We start from the raw sequence: 22,919 nt of genomic DNA, 5'->3' as shown, positions 1-22,919 counted from the left end.
ATTCCTGCAGCTGGGAGCCTGGCCAACAGCCAAAGCATGACTATGGTTTTGGGTGGCATGCATTGCCAACATATGCGCCACCCCACTTTTGTTAGGCATGGGGTTTTTTGATCCCAGGATCTCCCGGGCTCAAATATACCCCTGTGCTGCAAGGTAGCAGTGCGGGAAACACCTGTATGTGTGATGTGTGGTGTGTGGCACTGCAGACAGATCCGCGCTTATCTGGATTTGGTCTTGGAGTCCATTTATTTGAACCGGAAATTTCATGGGAGCATCTGCCTCCAAGAATCCCTTTAAGCCTACTTTTGAAAGTGCCATGCCAATGTAAGGCCAAATCTTGATGAACTTATCACTTTCACCTCAGTCCTTACTCAGACACATCTCTATTGAAGTCACTGGAGTTTAGGTTGAGAGAGAACCAAGTGAGAACCTCAGGATTTGGCTCAGATTTAACAGGGAATATTGTGAAGGTTGTATTTGTCAGACAGTAATTACAATACCTCAGAATCTCAAAGGCAGTTTTAACAACACTGGCACTAGATCCAACTTGATGTTAAAGAAAATGCACTAAACATGAACTCCAGGATTTAAGTATTGCTGTTCGTTTTGCTGCTTAGGTTAAATAAAAGAAAATGCCTTGCAAGCGTTCCACTTGTGGATAGCTTTTTTTTCTTCCTTCTATTTTTGACACAATATTATTAGTTGACCTTTCTCCATTATCTTAATTGATTATGGTAAAGGGAAGATGAGTAGATTTCTGTCTAAGATGGTAAATTTTCACGACAGTTGTGCAAGGCTGGTATGATTTCTATAAAAATTCCAAAGCGAGGCGGGGGGGAAGAACACTGTATTTTCATTAGTCAACCCTTTCCAGCTTTACATTCATTTCTCTGCAGTAAAGCAGAGTTATTAAAAGCAATGACCTGAGGTCTTCATTCAGATATCAGGCTTGTGGTACTGTATAATTTGCACCATAGGGCAGAGGTCAGACTGACGCATCTGTTAATGCAGTCACTCTGGGATAAGATCAATCTCCATACTTCACCATATTGATCTAATAGCTCATTGGCACTTCCCTACTTGAATTGATTAGCTCATGTGTGAAAAGAGATTGATATGTTTCTGACCCTGAGGATTCTATCAGGGGCACCACCCATGACAGGAGAAGTGGTTGTTTTCACTACTTCATTTGGGTGGCTCATTATGTGCATGCCTCGCAGGCAATAAGGGTCATATAATTGTTTTATCAATTATTCAGCACAAAACATCACATATTTTTTTCTCTGTTTTGATGCGTACTATTACTACAGTGAACCTTTTACAAAAAGGGCATTACAAAGTAAGCTTGACTAACCTGAATGCTATAAGCTTGACCACATTAAACAACCACATGTAAGTGATGTTAAGATGCTGTTTTTCCAGTACACAGTAATCATAATAGATACGAGGGTGGGAATGGACTTAATGGATCATGTAGCCCATTCCCCTTATATCATGAAAGGATACTGAAGGTATATATAAATTAATCACATTTGAACTGCGTATACCAGGGGAATGGTAATATTGTAGGTAAAGATAAAGCTTTTAAGTGATCTTTATGTAAGCTATACACTTTAAAGAGATAGGATTTCCATGAAAAAAATAGCAAAAAGCATAAAACATGCACATTCTAAGTTAAAAAAAAAGTAATTTCAGGATTCCAGATTCAGTCTAATTCATCAGCCAGTCATATGTTTGCAAAATGCCTATATTTGCTGCAGTAGACTGCATGTAATGCTTTGTAATTTCATACAAGAGATGACAGGAAAAAAAGCTGTTGCCAGAAGCCAAATTTAGAAGTTGGCCAAAGCTGAACTAGTTTAAAATGTAGAAATTATTGTAGAGATCTTATAATGATCAAGTCATGCAAACTAGATATATAATTCTGCAGTTCTGCCTGTTGAAGTCAAGAAGTTTTGTCCCAACCTGAATGGCCTGATCAAGCTCTAGTTTATTCATAAAGTATTTACTATAAAATATTATCAATCCAATTTCAGATATGTAGAATGGCAGGACACAAAGGTCTGGAACATTATAAAAATATGGAGCTAATCATTTATATTTTATTGCTAAGATGTTCGTGTGTGTAATAAAGAGATAGAGAATTACTAACAATGTCTTGTTGTATTATTTCATTGTACATTCTTTGTATGGTGAAAGGTAGATATTTTTTCTATTTACAGAGAAGTGTCCATGAATGTTCCACATAGTGAGGCAGCCCTTTACTATTACTGTATTCTTCATAGTAGCATATAAAAAAAAATCAATTGAAGCGCAGGCTACATATTTTAAAGACTGTATTAACACACACTGGGTGCATCTATACAAGACACTTAATGAACAGTAGACTAATTCTACTGTGCATTAGCACATCATGGCAACAGCCATGCTAATGCACAATAGAATTAGTCTACTGCACGTTAAACATCACAAAAAGACCATGTGCCTTTGCTACTTATATTAGAGGTATTAAACTTAATGAGCAGTAGCAAAGGCATGTGTAGATGTACCCAGTGAGAGGCAGTCATGCCTTGCAAAGTTTACAGTCTATATAGACACAATAGACAAAACATAGGATGGGAAACCGAGGCACAAAAACTTCTTTGAAGTCATAAAGCAAGTTAGTGATGGAGTCAAAAATAGAATTCATATCTTGCCCTAGATGTGTGTTCTCATCTTCATTTATATTTCTAAATCAGTTCAGCCTATGCTTCATACCCAAACATTCCTACTGCCAGGCCCAATGAAAAATATCTTGCATTTGAAAGTTTTTTAATCTAATTCTATCTCAGCTAGGCAGTTGATTCAATACGAGATATCCTAAGAGATCCTTGCTAGGATCCAAACCCATTCACTTTCATTGAAATATTATTGCACCTCATGAAAAGCTGTTAAAATTAGATCATCAGTAACTGCACTTATGTTTGAATGCCACATTCTCTTTGTAGTCATAGTGAAATTTGATAGATTAATTACAACAAAGTAATTAGCACACAGACTTCTCAGCTTTATTATGAATTACTAGATCCTAAACATATGTTTTGTGAAAATTGAATTCCCCACATTTTCTTTCACAAGCTAATAGGAACATAGGACTGGAAGGGGCCCCAGTTCATATTATTGTCCACTGAATAAATAATAGGTAATAACTGAGTTCTTGAAACATCTAGTATGTCTGACAAATTACTTAGCATAATACTGTAAGCAATGAGTGAAAGCAAGATTATCCTCAAGGAGTTTAGTTTTTTTCCTCATCCCCTGGCTGACAACCAGAAATGAGCTGATGAAGCCCAGTTACTTGGGGGCACAGCTTCTTTAAATTAAACTAAGGATGAACCAACTCTTGCATAATGGCATTTAGGGACTAAGAGGCTAAGTGCAGACATTTGTGGGGGTCTTAGGGGGAGGTTAGATTGGCCACCTGATCTAAGATCAGTCAGGATGGGGGGAGCTAGTAGGGGTGTTGAGGGGGCAAGCAGGCTTGGGGGAGATCAGGGGTTGGGGGGCAAGGAGGGGCAGACAGTGTCTATGGGAGCAATTGATGAGATCTGGGATGCAGGCGGCATCCATGGGGGTTTGGCAGGATCAGGGGGCTTGTGGAGTCCACAGGGGTGCTTGGGGGGAAGCAAGGGTTATTTTTAGCCCCCTGACCTCCTCCCCCTGACCTCCCCCTAGTAAACCTACACCCCCATCCCTCCAGCCCTCCCAGCACCAAGACTTACTTGCTCAGCTCCCAGCAGTGGTGAACACTGACAAATCTAGTGGCACCCAGAAGAGCATGCAGGATGGGAGTTTGCATGGGGTGGCTGGTTCACAAGGGGGAAGGCAGCAAGGTGCTAAAAATAGCTTGATGCTGGGTGGGGACAAGAGGTGTGAAAAGCACAGCCCTTGGGCCTGGGGCCAGCAGCTGGCCTTCCCCAGCCCTGGGGCTGTACAGGTAACTGTACTGAAGTTCCATACCCTGGTCTAACCTAGATCAAGTTAGTCTGATACTACATTAATTCAGGTCTATCTTAGACCAGGTTTTGCTATTTTTTAGACTGGTCTGAGAGTGTGGAACTTCTGCATAGGTTTAGATTGATTTCCTATCACTGAGACAGGGTTGGCGTGTAAGGTCCACACCAGGATAAAGTTATATTCCATGGCCATTTTGAACCCAATTTAACCTCCCCATAATCTCCTTTGAATGTCTACACTTAGCCAGAAACATTTAGAGATGTCCCCCATAAGGCTATGACAATGGAGCAAGCCAAAGACTATCCAGAGACTACTTCAGAGTTCCATAGTCACTTTTGGTAGTAAAGTCCCTCTTCATATTCTGCTTTGTACAGCAGTAAATCCCCTTACCAGCACTTAATAACAAGCAACCAGAATGCTAACTAAAAGAGAATTTTTTTTCTTGTCATTAAATTGTTTCTGAAGCAAATATAATACCAGAAATACCAGTATTTATCTTTACTCTGGCTTTAATATCTGCATAATATGTGAGTAGAATAGTAGCAGTCCTATTTTAATTATACTTGGGAGATTTTCAAATTAGAATACAGGAAGCAAGAGGAGTAAATGAAACAATATCATATAAAGTGAAAATGGGAACAACATTTTAATGTTCACATGTCTATTCCTTGAACCTGTTCCTTGTCTCAGCCAATGTCACCTACTTTTAAAAGCACAGATCTGTTTGCTCTGTTACAACGGGGTGGGGGGGATAACCAAAAAATAAATAAATAAATAATTTTACTTATTGACATTTTAAGTTGAAAGAATTTAGTCAAATGACAGTAGCTGGGGTCATACCACTAAACCATGTATGGCATTTCCTAGAGGACCAAAAATCATCAGTCCTTACTTTTCCTGCCCTGTTTGCCTCGGAGACTTGATGGTATCCCCTCCTGTGCTTTTAAGCAACTTTATCCTGTTAAATCATTCACTATTCACTCAAGTAACCCCAGCTTACTTGATGTCTTACAGAAAAATAATGCTATATATTTTTTCTCAGTTTTCTGCCCAAAATCTGTCAGTCTCATTAGATGACCTTTCTAATTTTATCACTGCCATTCTCTTGTTATGTGGTTTTGAGAAAGTCAGACTAAAAGATGCTATCATTTATACTGGTCTAAAACCACATGAAATCCACTTACTGAAAACTAAACTCTAGCCCTCTGTTCCTCAGCTCCTTCATCTGAGGATAATGATGTGTATCTACTTCTCAGGCCATTGTGAGAATTAACTTTTTTTTTTTTATTTACTGCTTTCAGAAGATGGAGAGATTCTAAAATTGCAGGCATGTAAATAGCAAGCTGATGGATGCCTTATGAATATCAAAGATAGACAGAAAGTATTAGATGATTGACTATTTTGTTGTTATTACTAGTACTGGCTCAAGTGTCTGCTCTTCACTCTTGTCTGCTGCAGACAAACCTCATTCCCACTTCCATGACATTATTTTTCCCTAAATCTGTTCTGCAGTACAGCCTAATAGTTGGGGTAGTAGGCTGAAACCCAACTGCCCTGAATTCTATTCCCAGCTCTGCCATTAGCCTGGTAAGTGACCTGAAGTAAGTCACTTTCCAGCCTATACCTTTGGGATGATGATCCTGATCTACTTTTTATAGTCATTTCAGTCACACTATGTGAAAATCACTCTAAGAGCTATGGACTATACAGGATTACTATTTTTGGCAGCTTCCTAAAAATCCCACCCTCCTAACTGTGACGCTTTCTTTCTATAAAAAAGATACCCATCACTCCTCCAAAACTAAAAATCACTTTCTTTTGGCTTGCAGTGGTTTCTCCTGACTCCTCATTCTCATTGAGCTTGGTGAAGCCTTTCATACTAGGGATCCCTTCCTCTTCTAGAGCTTCCTCTTCCAGGTCCAAAGCATACTATCTTCAGTCTGTTCTTGTATAACTGATACTTATTCTTTGTCGTCATGTCTCCAGTCCAACCTTTCTTTATGGTCTGTTCCCAATATTCTGCACAGGCTACTACTTCTGGTGTTGGTGTTCCAGGTTTTGGGGGGTGCATTGTGGTGCTACAGGGCATCTCACGAGATAACTAATTACTCTTTCCATGTCTCTCATGATGACTTTTCTCAGTATCAAGAGTCCTCTGTACACACAGTACATTTGTTGATCTTCTGTTTTATTTATCTGTACTTTGTCTCTGCTGTAGCCTAGCATTCTGTGTTCATATGGATAGTACCTACATATACCAGTTCATTGATGCACATTTTTCTCAGTCTCCTCATCTGTTCATTTTGATCACATAAGCTTTTGACTCACCTGCTTTCATCCAGTTGTGTCAAACACCTGGGGCAACAGAAGCATCCTTAAGTTCTAAATTCTTCATTGCCATTAATACACCCCTAATACCATTCCTGAGTCTGAAGCTACCTTATTCCAAATCATTTATATTTTTGCTCCTCTGACCATCTCTCCAGCATTGCTTATGTGTGTAACTGCCTCAATTCCACCTATTCTGTAAATTGCATTAGTACCATTATTTCCTAATTCATCAGCCATTACTGTTTCCTTCTCTTCATCATCTTCAACTCCAGCAGCCTCTCTCCACTGCCCTGACCAAGTATTGGCCTCTACTGTATCTCACCATGAAGTATGGATGCAGTTAGGATGGGAACCATCTCCCTTGCAGCTCCTGGCAACTGAAACATCCTTCTTGTGTATTTTTACTTCATTAATAAATTGTCTCCTTTCAAATCTCAATCAACAATACATCTTCTTCTCTCAGTTTCCCTCTCCCTTTGCTACAGTTCTTTTTCTGTAGCTGGTCTATTTAACTTTGTAAAGTACACAGCAATAGAATTTGCATGAAAAGTGCAATGATATATTGCACCCTCAGCCTGGATGGCTAACAGCAAAATACAGATATCAGTCCTCCTGTTTTCTATTACTGTAGTCGCCAGTGGGCCCTAACATTTTAGAAGCACCCATATATGGGCACAGGGAAAAAATATTACATGATCATATATATGTCAAAGGAGTTGGGGCAGGGGGATTTGGATACTATGACTAAAATGCATTTTAATTCTTGAGAAAAAATAGATCTACATACAAAGAGTACAGACCTTCTCTTTAAAATATAAATTTGATCATATTGGATGCATCTACACCTGCTATTAGCATGGAGCAATAAACTCCTGCGCATACCACACCAGGGTTTATTGCTCCTGGGTGTTGTGTTTGAAGGCGCACCTGGGACCACAGCAGGGACCCAAGGTATCAGCCTGCCAGCCCGGGGCTGCTCTGACGTGGTTCAATGTGCTGTGGAGGGTCTGGCCGGGGCATAAGGGTGCTCCAGTGTGGGGTAGCGGGCAGGCAGCCCCCACACTGAAGCACCCTCATGCTGCAGCCAGCCCTGTCAGCCTCTGCATGTGCATTGCTGCACACTGAAGAACATAAGCTAGTACTTGTAATCACAAGTACTAACCTGCAGCAGAGTTAATTCGTTTCCTATGGCCTAATAGGGCCTCACGTGTAGACTTTGAGTCTGTACTGCAGAGCTAATTAGGCAGCTCCGCAATAAACATCTCATGTAGATGTGCCCACTGTCAGACATAATGCTTCCTATATAATATATTGATTATAATTAAGCAAATAAACAGTATGGTTATAGCACTAATGGATCTTTATGGGAATCCACATTTTAAATATTTTATTATACACTCCTGAGAAATTACACATTACTGTGGGCATAGTACATATAATTACAAAAATACCCCAAACCTTTATGCCATTCAGCATATGTCTGTTTCAACTTAAGATCTTGGTGTTTATTAGAGATGGCATGAGGCATCCAACATCTTATGTTCTTTCTGTATTCTACCCAGGTATATAGGTTTAGCCATCTATAGTTTAATACCCAGGAAAAAATTTAGAGCCCACATATACTACCATAATGTCAGAGTAATTCCAGAGTCATATTTACAGGTGAAGTCAATGAAGTAATTTGCAGACTAACATTGATGTAGCTGAAAACAAAACATAGCACCTTCTGTACAAACCAGCTCTTGGAAAATATTATAGATGTAATTTATTTAAAGGAGCTATATTATTCCTTCTTTTTCTTGTTCCCAATTCTTTTTCCATTATCCATACTCCCTTGAGTAACAGTAATGGAAAAGAAGAGATGTAGAGTGTATTAGACAGGAGAATACCCGCATAGCATAATTTAAATGAGAGCCAATTTAAGCATCTCTCATGTTAATGCATGCAAAAATCAGCACTACAGGGCATGCAGCACTTGAAAGTACAGAACCCTAAGTGTGTAGAGAGATTATTCTGGTTGTCTTTTGCCTTGATAAAGATTCTTTCTAAAATTAGCACAACTCTGTTGAACCACAAGTTATACATATATTTTCCATATTATTTTAGTTGACTGAGTGTTAATGGAATATTTCTTATTGTGAAAAATAAATTTGGTTCTTACTAGGACCTCAGCTTTAATCTTTCATACTATTAACAGTGCAGCTCTATGTGCTGTATTGATTCTGTAGGGTTTTTATGTTCCTGGTTTCTAACAAAGTTCACAAATGAGAGATAATACAGGTGATAAACTTTACATACAAACTATTACAATAAGGACCAGCTAGAAAAACAAGTTAGGTATGAAAAGAATGACAGAATAATTTATTCAATAAATCACTAAGCAGGAGATAAACATTAAATATTACTATTTTTGCATAATGCTAAAATACTTGTGACAAAAGAAGTCAATAGAGACCTTAATCAAAGGCTGTCATAGCATATTGCGTAATTGCTGATTCAATGTATTCAGAATAATCTTTCCATCGATGCTTTAAAAATCACTGGGATTTATCCTGTTTTGATTCCCAGGAGCACACCAGTGTGCATTCCATACGCTAGTTCAGTCCCAGAAGCAGTGAATTTAATGGGCCCCATTCTGATTTCCTTTATATTGAAAACAATGGAGTTGACTAGTGTAAGTGAGAGAAGAATCGGGTCCATTTGTATTTTTGCATTTGTCATATAAGACGCATAAGCAGGAATACATAGCTTTAACAGTTTTTTTATTTAATTATGGGCCCAATTCTGCATAGTTTTTTTACCTTCTCTACTGTAATGTAGTCACTCCCAGGAGAAAGGATTAGGCACAAGAGTAATACACTAGGTTCTATTGCCCAAGTCCAAAAGAAGGTTTCTTCTGTTTCACAGTAAGTGATGTACAGGGAAGTGCAATGTTTCTCCACTCTTACTTTTTCATCCACGTTGAGAGGAAAGAGTCACTGCATCATAAGCAGAATTTTCAATTAAAACTCAAAAGGGCTCCTTTTTTAGTAAAAAAAACCAAAAAACAAGGTAAAACAAAGCAAAAAAAGAACCTTAGGAATACACATCTATAATTCATCAAAAATAATGCTGACTACAAGATAATATATAATCTATGTATAATCTAACACTGTATACAGAGACACAAAGGTGTTTTTTCAGAAAAGCCAGTTCTAGTATTTTTGTATGTTGTGTTTGATACAACGTAAACATGCCAGTATGACCTATTTTAACTTTCAAGTCACTTGTGTGAAATGTTGAGAGCTTTTCTTTGCCTCTTCCATGGAGCTATATTCTCCTGACTGTGGAGGTTTGGAAGATCTTATGCTTTCCCCACCCCCTTCCATGGGTAAGAAAAGATCCCTCTCTTCAGTAGAGCTTCCATTTGCTGCTCTCCATAGGTCCCCTTTGGCATTATGGGGCCCCACACATACATCTTTGTGCTGTATAACCTCAGAAGAAGAAGACAACACAAGCAGGGGGAGGTGGTTCATGCTGCTTTTTTTTCTGGAAGTGCTTTGCTGGTTTGGGCAACTAACATACAATTTAGACATGGCCCCCTTCCCCCTCCCACCAGATCCAGACTTTTCAGTGGCTTTATGTACAGCTGTCAGACACAGAAGAGAAGATGCTGCTGCTCTCCCCTTGTGTATTCCTTAGCCTGGTTTCTCCAGCCTTTCCAAGATCAGTACAGAAACCCAACCCTCCACCCCCCCATACCAAGACTGTTAATGAAATATTTGGTCTTTAAACATAGCTCTATAAAATGCCTACAAATTCACAACAGGAAACTATGACACAGTAACCAGAACATTGCAGTTGCAGGTCTTTTATACTGCATATTCTTTTTTCCTACATGTAACAATAGTGGCAAAAATGGAAGATGCAGTCAGTGTTTGTCTGTAGCAGCATATCAGTCCCCTGATGTTATGTGCTCATAAGTGACTGTTACTGTTACAGGGAATGTTATCTACCAACAATGGTTAAAATGTTTCTAAGGGAAAAAATGTTTTTGTGGTAAAATTTTTTAACTCTTTACCAATTGCTGCTGCAGCTAGGCATCCACTATATTTGAATTTATCAAATGGTTAATTGAATGCTTAAGGGCTACAGCATTGCCTTGCCATGGGAGCATCATAAGGTCTGGTCTATATGATCTATAGGCCAGTCTCTTACACCATGGGTTGGGGTGGGTGAAGCAGTTTGATCAAGCCTAGCTAAACAAAAAGCATCACATCTCACTCTGAGCAAAAATAATTCAGCCTCTGACTAGAATGTTACCTCATGCTTCCTTCTTCCATGAACTGGTTTAATCCTTGAGCAGTAATGTCCCTATTAAAGTCCTGAACAGACTGACAACAGGGAGTCACAGCTAGATATTCCAAATGTTTTTTTTTTTTTAAAGTAAAATATCTTTCTAAAGCCACTTTCATATGCCATCAAGGAGCAGTAAGTGGTGCATAATACATATTTTTATTCTTCATTTCTGGTTAAATCATGGTATAATGGACAGTTGGCTAGTTTACCAGTTAGCACCAAAGTACACTAAGATATCCATGTTTGACGTTATCCAAGGCCTGATTCAACAAGTGCAACTGCACTAGTGCAAAGTGGATATAAACTTCTATCAGTTCATAATTGGTTTTATACCACTTTGCATTAGTATGAACTGCTACAACAGGCAGTGACTCAAAGTACTATTTTGTAAACTTAGATCCTTTTCCTTGTTTTAGAAGGGGCAATTCCATTAGAATGTAACATCATAGTACAATACCAGATAGAAAGCTGAAACAATCATGGTTAATATTCAGTCATTTTTTCTTGGACTTTGTAGCATTTTATGACTGAGGTTACAGATAATCATAAAACTGGATGATAGCATTCACTGATGCAGAAAGTTATATTCATTTTCTTTTAAAACTACATTGATTGCTACCCCCTGCACTCTTAAGTCAGCTCTTGCATAAAAAAAACTTCCCATTGTTATCTATGACCCATCTGGATATGCCAAATCTTTCCCCACCTCTGTAACAATTTAGAAACCATGCATGCATTCAGGGGAAGAAATTGGCCCTTAGTGTGCACTTGTCTTATAAAACTTTCATTTGGGGTGATCTGCTTCATGATCACATAAGAAAATGTAATAACTATTTGGGTTATATATCTACAATGACTTTTGAGTGATCTCCAAACCATTCTTGAAAAAAAGTTAAATCATTCCTTGAACTTCTGTGCGTCAGGCTGAACAGTTCAGACAGATGTTTAATCACTTCAGATTCACTAGGAAATGGCTACTCAATGGCCGTAGAATTAAAAAGTGGCATTGTGATGTGAATCCTTCAAACTACTTCTACATCGGCTTTGACTTTTAGAAGCATAAGTAAAAACAATTCAGCTGCATCCAACACTAGCATTTTTATAATGTCAATTTCACTCATTAGATTTTAATTTTAAATCATTAGATACCCTCTTGAATTTTTACTACTAGAAGAGCACAAAGATATATTGCTGATTGATGCAAATTCAAAAAAGCAACTGATGTTTGCATGCAAAAAAAATCCTCACAATTGTCAAGAAAGGAGATGTAGAATGGATAAAGGGAGAGTGTAGTCTTTGACAAACCCTTCAACAATAATTATAAGTAAAATATTGAACGCTATGCAATACACATAAATGGTTAATTCCCACAAAATTCCTAACAGGTAATTCATTGAGTTCCAGTTTGCAAACACTACTTGAAGAGAACTGAAATAAATCTGCAGTTGTTGATTGCAATAGGATAAGTATTGTGAAATTATTTTTTACAAAGAAGGATACAGTGCAGTTTTGATAAGATTAAGGTGCATTTCAGCAAAACATACACATTTTTCTTCATTTTACTGCTTGCCAGCTTCAATATTCTTCAGAGAAAACAAAAATTTATAATGATTAACATTCAATGGTGTGGGAAGCATATATTCTCCAACAATACTACTCTTGTATTTTGCTAGCCTCCCCATCTACGACACCACCACAAATAGTTTTTTAGATGTGTACCCAGCATTTCTGAGATAACTCCTTCCTTTAACTAGAATGAATAGAAATTATTATATATTGCAGTGTTAAAAAGGGACTGATACTGGATCACAATGGAGTCCTTTGGGAAAAAATTCGGCCCACCTGAGCAGGAGACTTCAGATGGGTTTAATTCTAAGAAGTACTGTGCTGTCACAGTGCTCAGGATTGATAAGACTACACACATATAAATATCCTGCAGTGTACTATTTCATATATATTATACTGCATGACAGGCATAACCAGCCAGGACTGCACCTGGGGCAGTCCTCCCTTCTCCTTCCCCCTGAACTTTCTGAGTAAGGAGCCTGAGCTTTGAGCATGCAGGAGTAGCAGCTGAGGCTTACTGCTGCTGTGGGGAGATGTTAACTCATTTATTTGCTGCAAGTACTCATGTCAAGTGGGCAAAAGAACTCCTGATTTCAGTGGCAAAAAATGGAGTGACAGAAAACTGCTGCCACTCTACAGAACTACATTTCCCTGAGAGCCCTGCATTCACTGATACATACTTCTACCCCACTGCTGCTGGTTGTGATGGGCTGAAGTCAGTGGATTGGGGGACGGGAGAGTGAGGTGCTGCCCAATCCATTCTGGTTCCCCTTTCCCCCCCTCATTAGGACCTGGCTGGGGCTTGTGATCCACTCATATATCCATATGATATTGCTACATTTAAAAAATGTAGAAAAAAGTTATAGGTGAATACATTTAATCCTGCTTGCCTATTTTCTATGATTATCCTTTTTTTATTTAAAGTTAACATAGAGCCTAAATAACTTGCTCCAGGTTACCTACATTAGTCAGTGGAAGAACTCAGGCATAGAACTAAAGAGTCCTGTAATCAGACTTGTGTCTAGGTACTTAACAATGTTAAGCTCACTAAAGACACATTCTGAGCTAACGCTGGAAAGAAACACGCTCACATAATTACCAGCAAATATAGAGGTGCATTCTTCCATCAGCCCACACCGATCAATGGAAGTCTCATGATACAAATAAATGCAACATGACTTCATAGTGAAGATAGCTACAAATTTTCTTTTAGCATCCCATGTGACCAGGAGATTTCTATATAATGCTAATATTTTGTTGTTAAATGAGGAGGCCCCCCCATCAGAGAAGCAGCAGGCAGGCAGTGCAATGGGTGATGTTTTCTGCTGGGCAATAATTATTTTATAGGAAATACATCACAATGTCAAAGCATGATGGAGCATGAGGTCCTGCCTGGCTCCCAGTTCTATCATTCTCTACATCTCTCTTTCTAAATTGAACTTCTGAAGTGAACACACTGGCAGAGGTGAAGTGATGCTTGTATGTAATGAAGCTTGAACCCTTGAGTCTCCTTCTCTCCTTTTTTTAACTGTTTCCATGGCTCACACCCAATTAGTCCCTCAGAGTTCAAGGAGTTTGCCAAGGAGTTCTATCTTGGCCTCGCACCTAGGTTTGGGGCAAACAGTAGTCTGTTTTTTCCTTCCCCACATAAACTAACATGTGAACTTACCTCATGGGAAGGATGGAGTCATAGTCTCTATGCTAATCTCTGCCTTACCAGGATAAAGCATTGCACTGCTCATACTTTGGGCCCCTCTCATCCTGTTTATGGTGACTTTCTCTACACCAGTCTATTCCAAGCATAAAATAAGCCTATCTTGCTCATTAACCACTCCAGAAACACTCTCATACACACACACGTGTACATGCATCCACCTTGAATTCTTCAAATCTGCCACTAAGTCCTAGTTCATCATCCTCATTTCAAGGTTTCACCGTGCATCCACCTTCTCCTATGTCTTCTCGTAGCTCATCTCCTCCCACTTATTCTTCTTTAATTCTTCTTCCTAATGGCTTTGTTTGGGTGCAAGTCCATGTCATTTCAATAGCTTTTGTACTGGGCACAGCTTCCAGCTTCATGTGAGCCAAGCACCATCTCAAGTCTTCACTATTTCTACAGTGAAAATTCTCAGTGAATTCCATTGGCTAGACAGGGACTAAATTTAACTATCAAAGCACAATATTCACTCAGGCTTTTCCTTGCGGCTAAATAGCTGTCAAATGAATACGATATCTTGTTAATAAATCGTTTAGGTAATGCTTTGGTTACATTATACTTGTGTCAATGCTATATTATGGGAGGAAGCAGGTGCAAATTTGGGCCATGTCCATGCTGCAGCCAGTTGTTTGGAAGTTTGATGTTAAGTTTTTATTTATACAAATATACCCAGAGGATGGGCCAAAGAGCATATTTTTAATATAAATAAACAAGGTCAGTTCAATTTAAATCAAATTGATTTAAGTCATGATTTATATCACTGGTCAGGAAGCCTCATTTTAATCATTGTTTTCTATAAAAAGTGCATTCCTGTTGTTTGATATCCTTTATTCATTTAACTTCTTGAAACTTTGCACTTTTAGAGAAAGGTAAAGGCTTGACTGTGTGTACACAAACTTGGAGAGAGCCAGTAGGGCTGAGGGTGGGTAATCAGGTCTGTTATCTCTCATCTCCATATACTGCTATTAACAAGGATGTTATCTCTGGGGACAAAAAAAATCTTCTTATGCCTGAAGAAGGGTGTTTATGCCCTAAAGCTTGCAAAGAACAATTTTTCCAACTACTTAGTTGGTCTAATAAAAGATACATCTACCCAAAGAACCTTGTCTGCCTATGATCTCTGGAGACACAATCCGTAGTTTAAGAACTGAAATTAAGCATCACAGAGATGCTTAATGGGATCTTCTAGACTGAGCACTGAGTCCCATTGGGTAGAGTGGTTTTCTTTAATCTTTACTAACCTATACAGGATCTTCTGGGAACACCATAAGATAGGGTCCCTAATATAGTCCATGGCCTGTTGTGACCTATTTATATAAAACTTCTAAAAAAGTTACATCAATATATTGTCTCAAATAACATATAATTAGAAGTTATAATCCCTATTCCATGATTATATGAGTTATTCTTTGAGTTTTAACATATCTTAAATTCAATATATATATATATATATATATATATATATGTTTATTTTTAAAGAGTATCTTTAAAAAATCAAAAAATACATTTAAATTAAAAAAAGATTTAAATTAAAACATCCACTTTTTAATTTTTTTTTAAATCATTGATTTTTAGCCACCCTGTAAATAAATGCAATGTATAAGTAATTTTATATTCTGTTGTAAGCCTCTGTGAGCTTTTGTTGGGACAGGTGGCATATAAAACCAATAAACAACTAAATAATACTAATAGAAGTATCCTCTGTGCTCATTATTTAATATAATCTTTCCAATAATGTAAGACCTTGCATTTGTTTCTAATTCCATTTCTAGTGTGATTCATATTCAAGGGTGCATATAGGTATTACATTTAGATTGACCTAACCAGGATTAGGTCAATTTAAATGCCCAATTTTACAGGTGGGCAGAGGGCTTAAATAGCCCAAAAAAATGGCATGCCCAATCTTAAATTAGTTCAACTGAGTTAGTGCACTAACTTAGATTGAGATTGGGTTAATCCAATCTACAAAGGGATTATTAACCCAATCTTGCATATGCCTGTATGTGTTTGCAGCACAGCCCCAAGGCTGGGAAAGCTCAGACGCTCCCCTCAGCCCTGGAGCTGCACTCTTCCCACCCTCCAGCAACCCTGATTGTGCTATTTTTAGCCCCACAATCCCATAGACCCCCCACCCCCGCCTCTGACAACCTCTCCTCTGGATCCACCAACCCTTTCCCACACCCTCCCAGGGATCTGCTAGCCCCACCTAGTCCCACCTGCCCCTGCTCCCACCTCAATTTACTTACTCCAATTTTCCTGCACAGCTCCCACAACCAGCAAATGGCTGCACACACCACTCCCACTCTACATCCAGGTGGCTTAAAGTAAGCCACATAAACATAAACTAGGTATAGTGAATGACTGTATGCATCCCAAGATGTTAGGGACATTATATATAAAGTTCAAAACAGTCTGGGGTTAAGTTTTTTGACAGGTGAGCTCTTTTCTTTTAGCTCAGTCTCACTGTTGGAACCGGCCAGCCTGCTTTTGTTTTGGATCCATAAAACTAAAATCAACAGGACTTCAATAAAGAGCTGACACCTTAAGAATTCACTCCCCTTGAATGGGCCACCAAATCTGAGCCTGTTAGCCATCAAGGAACAGTGCAAGACCTTGCTTCAGCCTGAGGCTGATTTTGGTTATGCTGGGTGGTATGTTCACATAACTTGCCTATTAACATGCCCATGGAGGCAGTAAAGTCCTTGCAGATTAACAGTACAATGTATTTTTGCCTTTGTAAACCAACACCTCATTTCTAAGATTATATGCTGCATTCATTAGTCATTATATTCTACCATGTTTTCCCCATGCTAGTTCAATCAATTTCACTTTTTCAGTACAGTAATATAGTGGTATCAAGTACCTTTTCCTATTTTACAAAACCTTACAGGAGTATTCCATAAATGATAACTTCCCAGACATTATAGTAGAGCGCTACCACTTTTAAATTAGACTCTGTGTTTTCCAGAGTCTAATTGCAAAAGTGTACATCATTCTCCTGCTTCCCCAGTTTTTCTGGAATGTCAAAAGCAGATGCATCAACTAATTCTCTCAAGCTGACATTAATTTGTACATCTGCACTTTACTTTTCCTCTATTCATTTTATGAGCTCTTGCTGATTAAACTAAAATAGGTACAGATTTTGTAAGCCACTGGCAGATGTTCACTGTTCCTACTTTTTTATGATTCTTGTACAACAGCAGGAACAGCCTATGTGCGAAACATGAATTTTTGTAAATTTGCCATCTCATACTGCTCTCACAGCACCAGCTTTCTAATGATAAGATAAAAACTTGGGAGGTAAGCTTTGATTATATGTTAGCTGCTGCTGGGTCCTTCAAAACCCAGAAATGCAAAATGCAGCTTATTTTCAAAAGTTGCTGCCTGTGGTTGAGACAGATGGTTTTTGGCAATATATTCTGTTTGCCATGGCATAATACTGTAGTCAAGTGTTTGGCCTCTTATCTGTATATCAGCTGAATATCTGTGTATTGCATGAATATTATATATTTAAACTCACGCCTCAAGGCTTGTTTCATTAGGTTGTAAGCAATGTTAGAGACAGTCTTGTGTAGACTGCAAATTATGTTTGAAATTGTCCTATATTAGCATGTTTTATAAAATTTGTAATCCTTGTTGCACAGATTAGATCTCATATTTCCATGTGACAGGCCAGATTCTGTTCCACTTATGCTGGTATAAATTCCAAGCAACTCCGTTTTCTTAAAATCTGGCCAAAGCTTTTCCATGGAATCTACAGCAGTGAAGTGGTAATTTACAATTTGCTCTCAAACTAATAGGTTGCTTGGTTGAAATGGTGTCATAGTCAAAAACATGTTGTGGGCAGGGGAAAAGAGATCTTTTTAATATAGACTCAGCCTTGCTCTGAGCCCTGAAAAAAATGAATTATAATGGCCAGATGCAGTATGGGGACAGAGCAAGGCTGAGTTTGTGATAGCACTAGCTTCACTTTGACTTAGTAATATATCCATCTCCTAGGTCCACACCTCTTTCTCTCTTCTGTCTCTGTTGCCAATGGACATATGACTTGAAGGTGATATCCAAGTATAGGCATATTAACTATAATGGTAAGCTAAACAGCAAGAGATCTTTAGCATATTTGACATTACACACAAGGCAAAACCATGTTCAACGCTATCAAAGTTGCAAAGTAGAGCACTCAGAAGTGAGAAAATGTCAGCATTGAGGTTGCCTGTGCTACATCAATTAGTCCCTTTTGTGCATGTGTATCATGGGATAGTCTTTATTCTATGCTTGTGTACTGTCTTTCCCATAGAACCTCTGTCTCATTTAGCATGCAGAAAAAATGAATGGTGCTCACTGAATAAGCAAGAATTCAGGGTTTTTTTCCTCTGTTCAATGTGTGAATCATGCCTTGCTGTATATTATTATTCAAAACCTTCTTTCAAGACAGGTTTGTTAATTTCCTCCCAGGCTTTTTCAATGGTGCTCCTCACCGGAGCATCTGAGGTCTTCACAAATACTAATTAATTTATTTTCACAATACCCCTGTTATTTCCCCAGTTTTATGGGTAGGAAATTAAAGCATATTGAAAGTACAATTCCCAATATAAATGTTTTTTTAGAATCCTAAGCATTATATAATAACATATACATTCCTAGTAAAGTTCCTACTGACTTCAGTTGCAACTGTATTTTGTCTTTTGCAAATAAGTACCCTGGTTCTCAAGTCAGGCATCCAAGGACTCAGCAGTATTCAATATCTTAATCATGAGACCTTGCTTTCTCTTCTTGCAGTCCCCTACCCCATTCTCTCCACACCTTCCAGCTTCTGTAACAAATGAGGAAAAGTTCTACTAAGAGTAGCTTTCTTTATGACACTGAAGATCATGCCATTAAACGTGCCATCAAAATCTATAGACACAAGGGCCAGGTACGGACTTTACACTTTTACCAGCATAAGCGATCAGGAACCAGTCTATATCCATAACAGAACAGAAGTTTAGCACACATAGACTAGTTTAAAAACAGTGGAACCCGGTCTGAGATTTGCACCCCCCTCAGCCTCATTCCTCCTCCTGACCAAAGGGTGAATGTGTCTTCTGTACGCTACTGATCTAAACTATGCTGCTTACAGAAAACTGTGTAAAAGATCAATTCTGCCTCAGGCTTTTTGAATGTCTGTCTGTATCTAGCAAGGAGTGGCAATTAAGATTTGTATAATTCTGACATTATATAACTTTTCAGTACTTGACTTTGTAACTTATGTCAGCTCTCTGCCTATGTAGGATTGTTGTATAAAATACATTTTCTAGTGTTTTTCACAGTCTACTTTGAAAGGTATCAAATGATGGGGTATCCAACTCTTCCCTTTAAAGATGTCACAGCTTAATGTTCAACTTAATTTTTTCTTTCTCTATTTTCATTTTTTTCTCCCAATTATAAACATTTTATTCTCGACAACTACTGTCTACCAATGGAGTTTGAAAACTATATATCTGTATACCATAATCATATCTTCCTCTACTTCCATTTTTTTCTTATCAGAGTTACTAAATATATCATCCTTAACTCTGAAAAATCTTCCTTAAAAGTCTTCTAAACAAGCAAAGCTCCATTGGATTTCAACAAAATGCTGTTTATAGTAAGGCAGTAGAGTCAGTCTATTAATCATTCTATAAAAGTCAAACCCTCCACCTCCCTATTAATGTGTGTGCTGCTTTTGATTCACCCACAATTTCTTTATAAAAAATTGAACAGAACTGAACATTATATTCTGGGTACAGCCATCTCCCAGCTTTATTGAGAGACTTTCCAAAGCCTCCTTGTGTGATATGATGACTCTACATGCACAGTCTAAATTGCATTGCACCAGTGTCTTACTGCAAATCGTTTGCTTGCAGCCCTACCAGATTTTAAACCTGCATCTAACTTGCTATTCTCTAATACCTGAACTGAACTGTATCAAATTCATTGTTCCCTAATATCTGAACTTTTACTTTAGTAAACTAGATTAGGCCCTTAGCATCATTTGAATTGCAGTTGTATGAAGTATACTTCTATTTATTCAGCATTAAGAGCAATATCAAATCTACTTGAATTAATTTTTAGATGTTTTGCAATTATTTCCTCTTAATTTTGATCTAAGGATAGAAATTAAAGTAAAGGAATAGCAGCAGCCATGATCAGATTTTTTTTTCAAAGTTTTTTTCTGTAACATGTTCACATTATAAACTCATGCCCCTCCTTATTTGGCTTATATACTTTATGCCAAGTGAACTAATGTTTAGAAAGAATACAGCCCTCAACTGTCTTTCACTGCATCAGTTCCCACTGATTTCAAGTACTCATCACTTTTTTAAAACTAAGCCTTTTATGCTGTTGCCTGAATAAGAATCTAAGTGCCTAACTTTAGCAATATATTTTTAAACATCTTTCCCTCAGTATACAAATACTCTTTAGATTCAATCTAGCACTGTTTATCTTCTCTAATCATTGAAACAGATTTTATATAAAATATATCCTTACTTTTGTGTGCTTTCGCTTCTCTTAAAGAAGAGGGATAATCATGTCTCCATTAATCTCAACTTCTTCTAATCTGTCTTCTAAATCATATTCAAATCTTAGATTATATTTTTCATAATTATTTCAATGTTTAAGCAGTATTCTGGGAGGGTGCATCTACATGTGCAATTAATACAAAGCGATAAACTCCAGAGCACTTTGAGGTAGAGTATACTATTTCTGGGTGCAGCCTCTACACGTGCCTGGGACAGCAGCACTTTGAGCTGGGGTAGAGCAGACCTAGGCTGGCAACAGGCTGGGAGTGGGGGTGGGAAAGGGGAAGGGAATAAGCTCTGAGCTCCAGGGCTAGGGACAGACATTCAAAAAGCCTGAGCCTGTATTGATTCAACCTTTGCAGGTTAGTCTTACCTGACTCGGCTGAACTGGTTTGAAACTGGACAGACATTCTCTCTGGACTAAGGAAATACAAGCACATGCCTGCAGTGGCTCAGGCTAGAAGCTGGGGGGTGCTAGAGCATCCCTTCCTTCCCTTCTGCAGGGAGCTGAGCTAAGGGGGGTGTGGCCAGGCCCCAGCGGGAGTCTCTTATTAGGGAGGTCTGCCTGCAGGCTTCTACGCTTTCCCCCACTGGCTGCTCAAGGGGCAGGGGTATTACTAGCACCCAGCCTGGTATTCAGTACAGGCATCTGTTAATGATATGGAGCTTTGCAAACTCCCTCCCTGGTTTGTCATACTGTCTGCAGCAAACTAACAGGCGAGCAAACCAGCCGAGGGGGAGGAGCTGATAACAGTCTTTATCACCCGATTAGCAAAACAATAGCCTCTATCCATGTTACTTCAAACTTCTTAAACAGCTTACCGGCAGACCTGTTGGTTAGCTCCAAAAGCCCTAAACGGTCATTGTTCTGTCGCCTATCCCAGTGAAATTGGAGAGACACACACACAGACACCTTAGCTAGCATACCACATGCTGGCTACGGTCCCTGCTGTAGCAGAGAGGAGGAGGGAAATCTCTGCTTAAGCAGTGAGTGGTGAGAGGAGGAGGAGAGGGAGGCACAGGGAAGCCAGCAGACCCTGCTGTGCCTGTAAATCTGTGCTGAGCTCCAGCCAGGGAGTGGAGGGGAGGAGCCAGCCCTGCTATGGAGCAGAGAGCCCTGCCCAGCCCAGAGAGCATACCAGGATGCTGAGGGACTCTGTTTTATCTTAAAACAGCAAGGGGTCTGGGACAGACATTGCATAAGCTGGTTTGAGCCAAATTAGTTAAGTCTGATACTACTTCAACCAGGTTTATCTCAAACCAGTTTCAGCCATTTTCAAACTGGTTTATATGCATTGAACATCTATTCTGTTACAGGTTTAAACCAGTTTCTGATCACTTAAACCAGTGTGTGTAATGTCTGTCCCTTGCCCGGACGGCAGTATTGGGTGGCAGAGGAGCTGGCTGGGGTATGAGATGGTTCTGCATGTTTGGCAATGTGATTAGGTGGCAGGTAGAGGTCTGGTCCTCTGCTGCATAAGTTGACCAGACACAATTTCTGCCCCCAGTCATCCATCTACACATGTGTTTTGGAGCAATAAAGCACTCTGCCATAAGATAGTACTGTGCTCAACAGTACTATGCTACAGTGGAGTGAATTAGTTTACTACGCCCTAATACCAGCACACATGTAGACTGTTACACTTTAATGCAGAACTAATTAGTCTACTTTGCAGTAAAGCACACATGTAGATGGATCCAATTAGTACTAATATCAGGTACATTTCTGCTATTGTCAAATGCAATAATTCCTTACTGATACGCATTCTGTGATCACTGCCTATACTCAGCATTTTCTTTCCTGAACATGATGCCTGTGACCACCCTGCTTCATTTTACTTCTAATGTATAGGAAAGGAGCTATCCTTCCTTTTTCACCACCATTTTCTTATTCTTATGTCTTAACATATTTTATTATTCCTCAGCTTTTTGCTTATAAAGGGGCTAATCCTTGACTTGGGCTTGTCAAAGCATTTGTACTTTTGATATTTTTCTTCCATTTCCACAGTACTTTTCAAAGGTGAGGCTTAGCGGCAGGAGTATGGAGAAGTGGCATAGTCTTTGCTGTGCCTGTTTTGTACATAAATAAGATTTCGCTGTTGGACCATCTCTTTTTTAATTGCTTCCTGAAGAACGTATCTTAATTTCAGTTATTCAGTATTTGTGGTTCACAGCTATAGTTTAAGTTTGAAAGAATGTCACTCTGATAATTTAATAAACATATAAAAATACTTAATGCTTAAAGAGAGCTCTTTTTTGTAGATTTCAAAGCAGTTTACAAAGGAACTGCTTTGTAAATTACTCCTATTCTTCTGATATAAGCACCTACTAATAAGTACCTTGGTCACTTGATGTTCTACCCCATACACTGTTGTCAGTACTCCTTACACCAATGCCATGGATCACATTTTTGACAATTAATTAGTTGT

General features: G+C 38.7%; 1 protein-coding gene across 2 annotated transcripts in view; it reads left to right on the top strand.

The window, feature by feature from the left end:
* NR5A2 (nuclear receptor subfamily 5 group A member 2) overlaps positions 1-22,919 on the top strand; it is a 114,826-nt gene that overhangs the window by 33,537 nt on the left and 58,370 nt on the right. The window lies entirely within an intron of this gene.

Source organism: Alligator sinensis, unplaced genomic scaffold (assembly GCF_000455745.1).
Source record: "Alligator sinensis unplaced genomic scaffold, ASM45574v1 scaffold34_1, whole genome shotgun sequence".
NCBI lineage: Eukaryota > Metazoa > Chordata > Crocodylia > Alligatoridae > Alligator > Alligator sinensis.
Note: the sequence above shows the minus strand (reverse complement) of the source record. Positions and strands in the feature narration are given on the sequence as shown.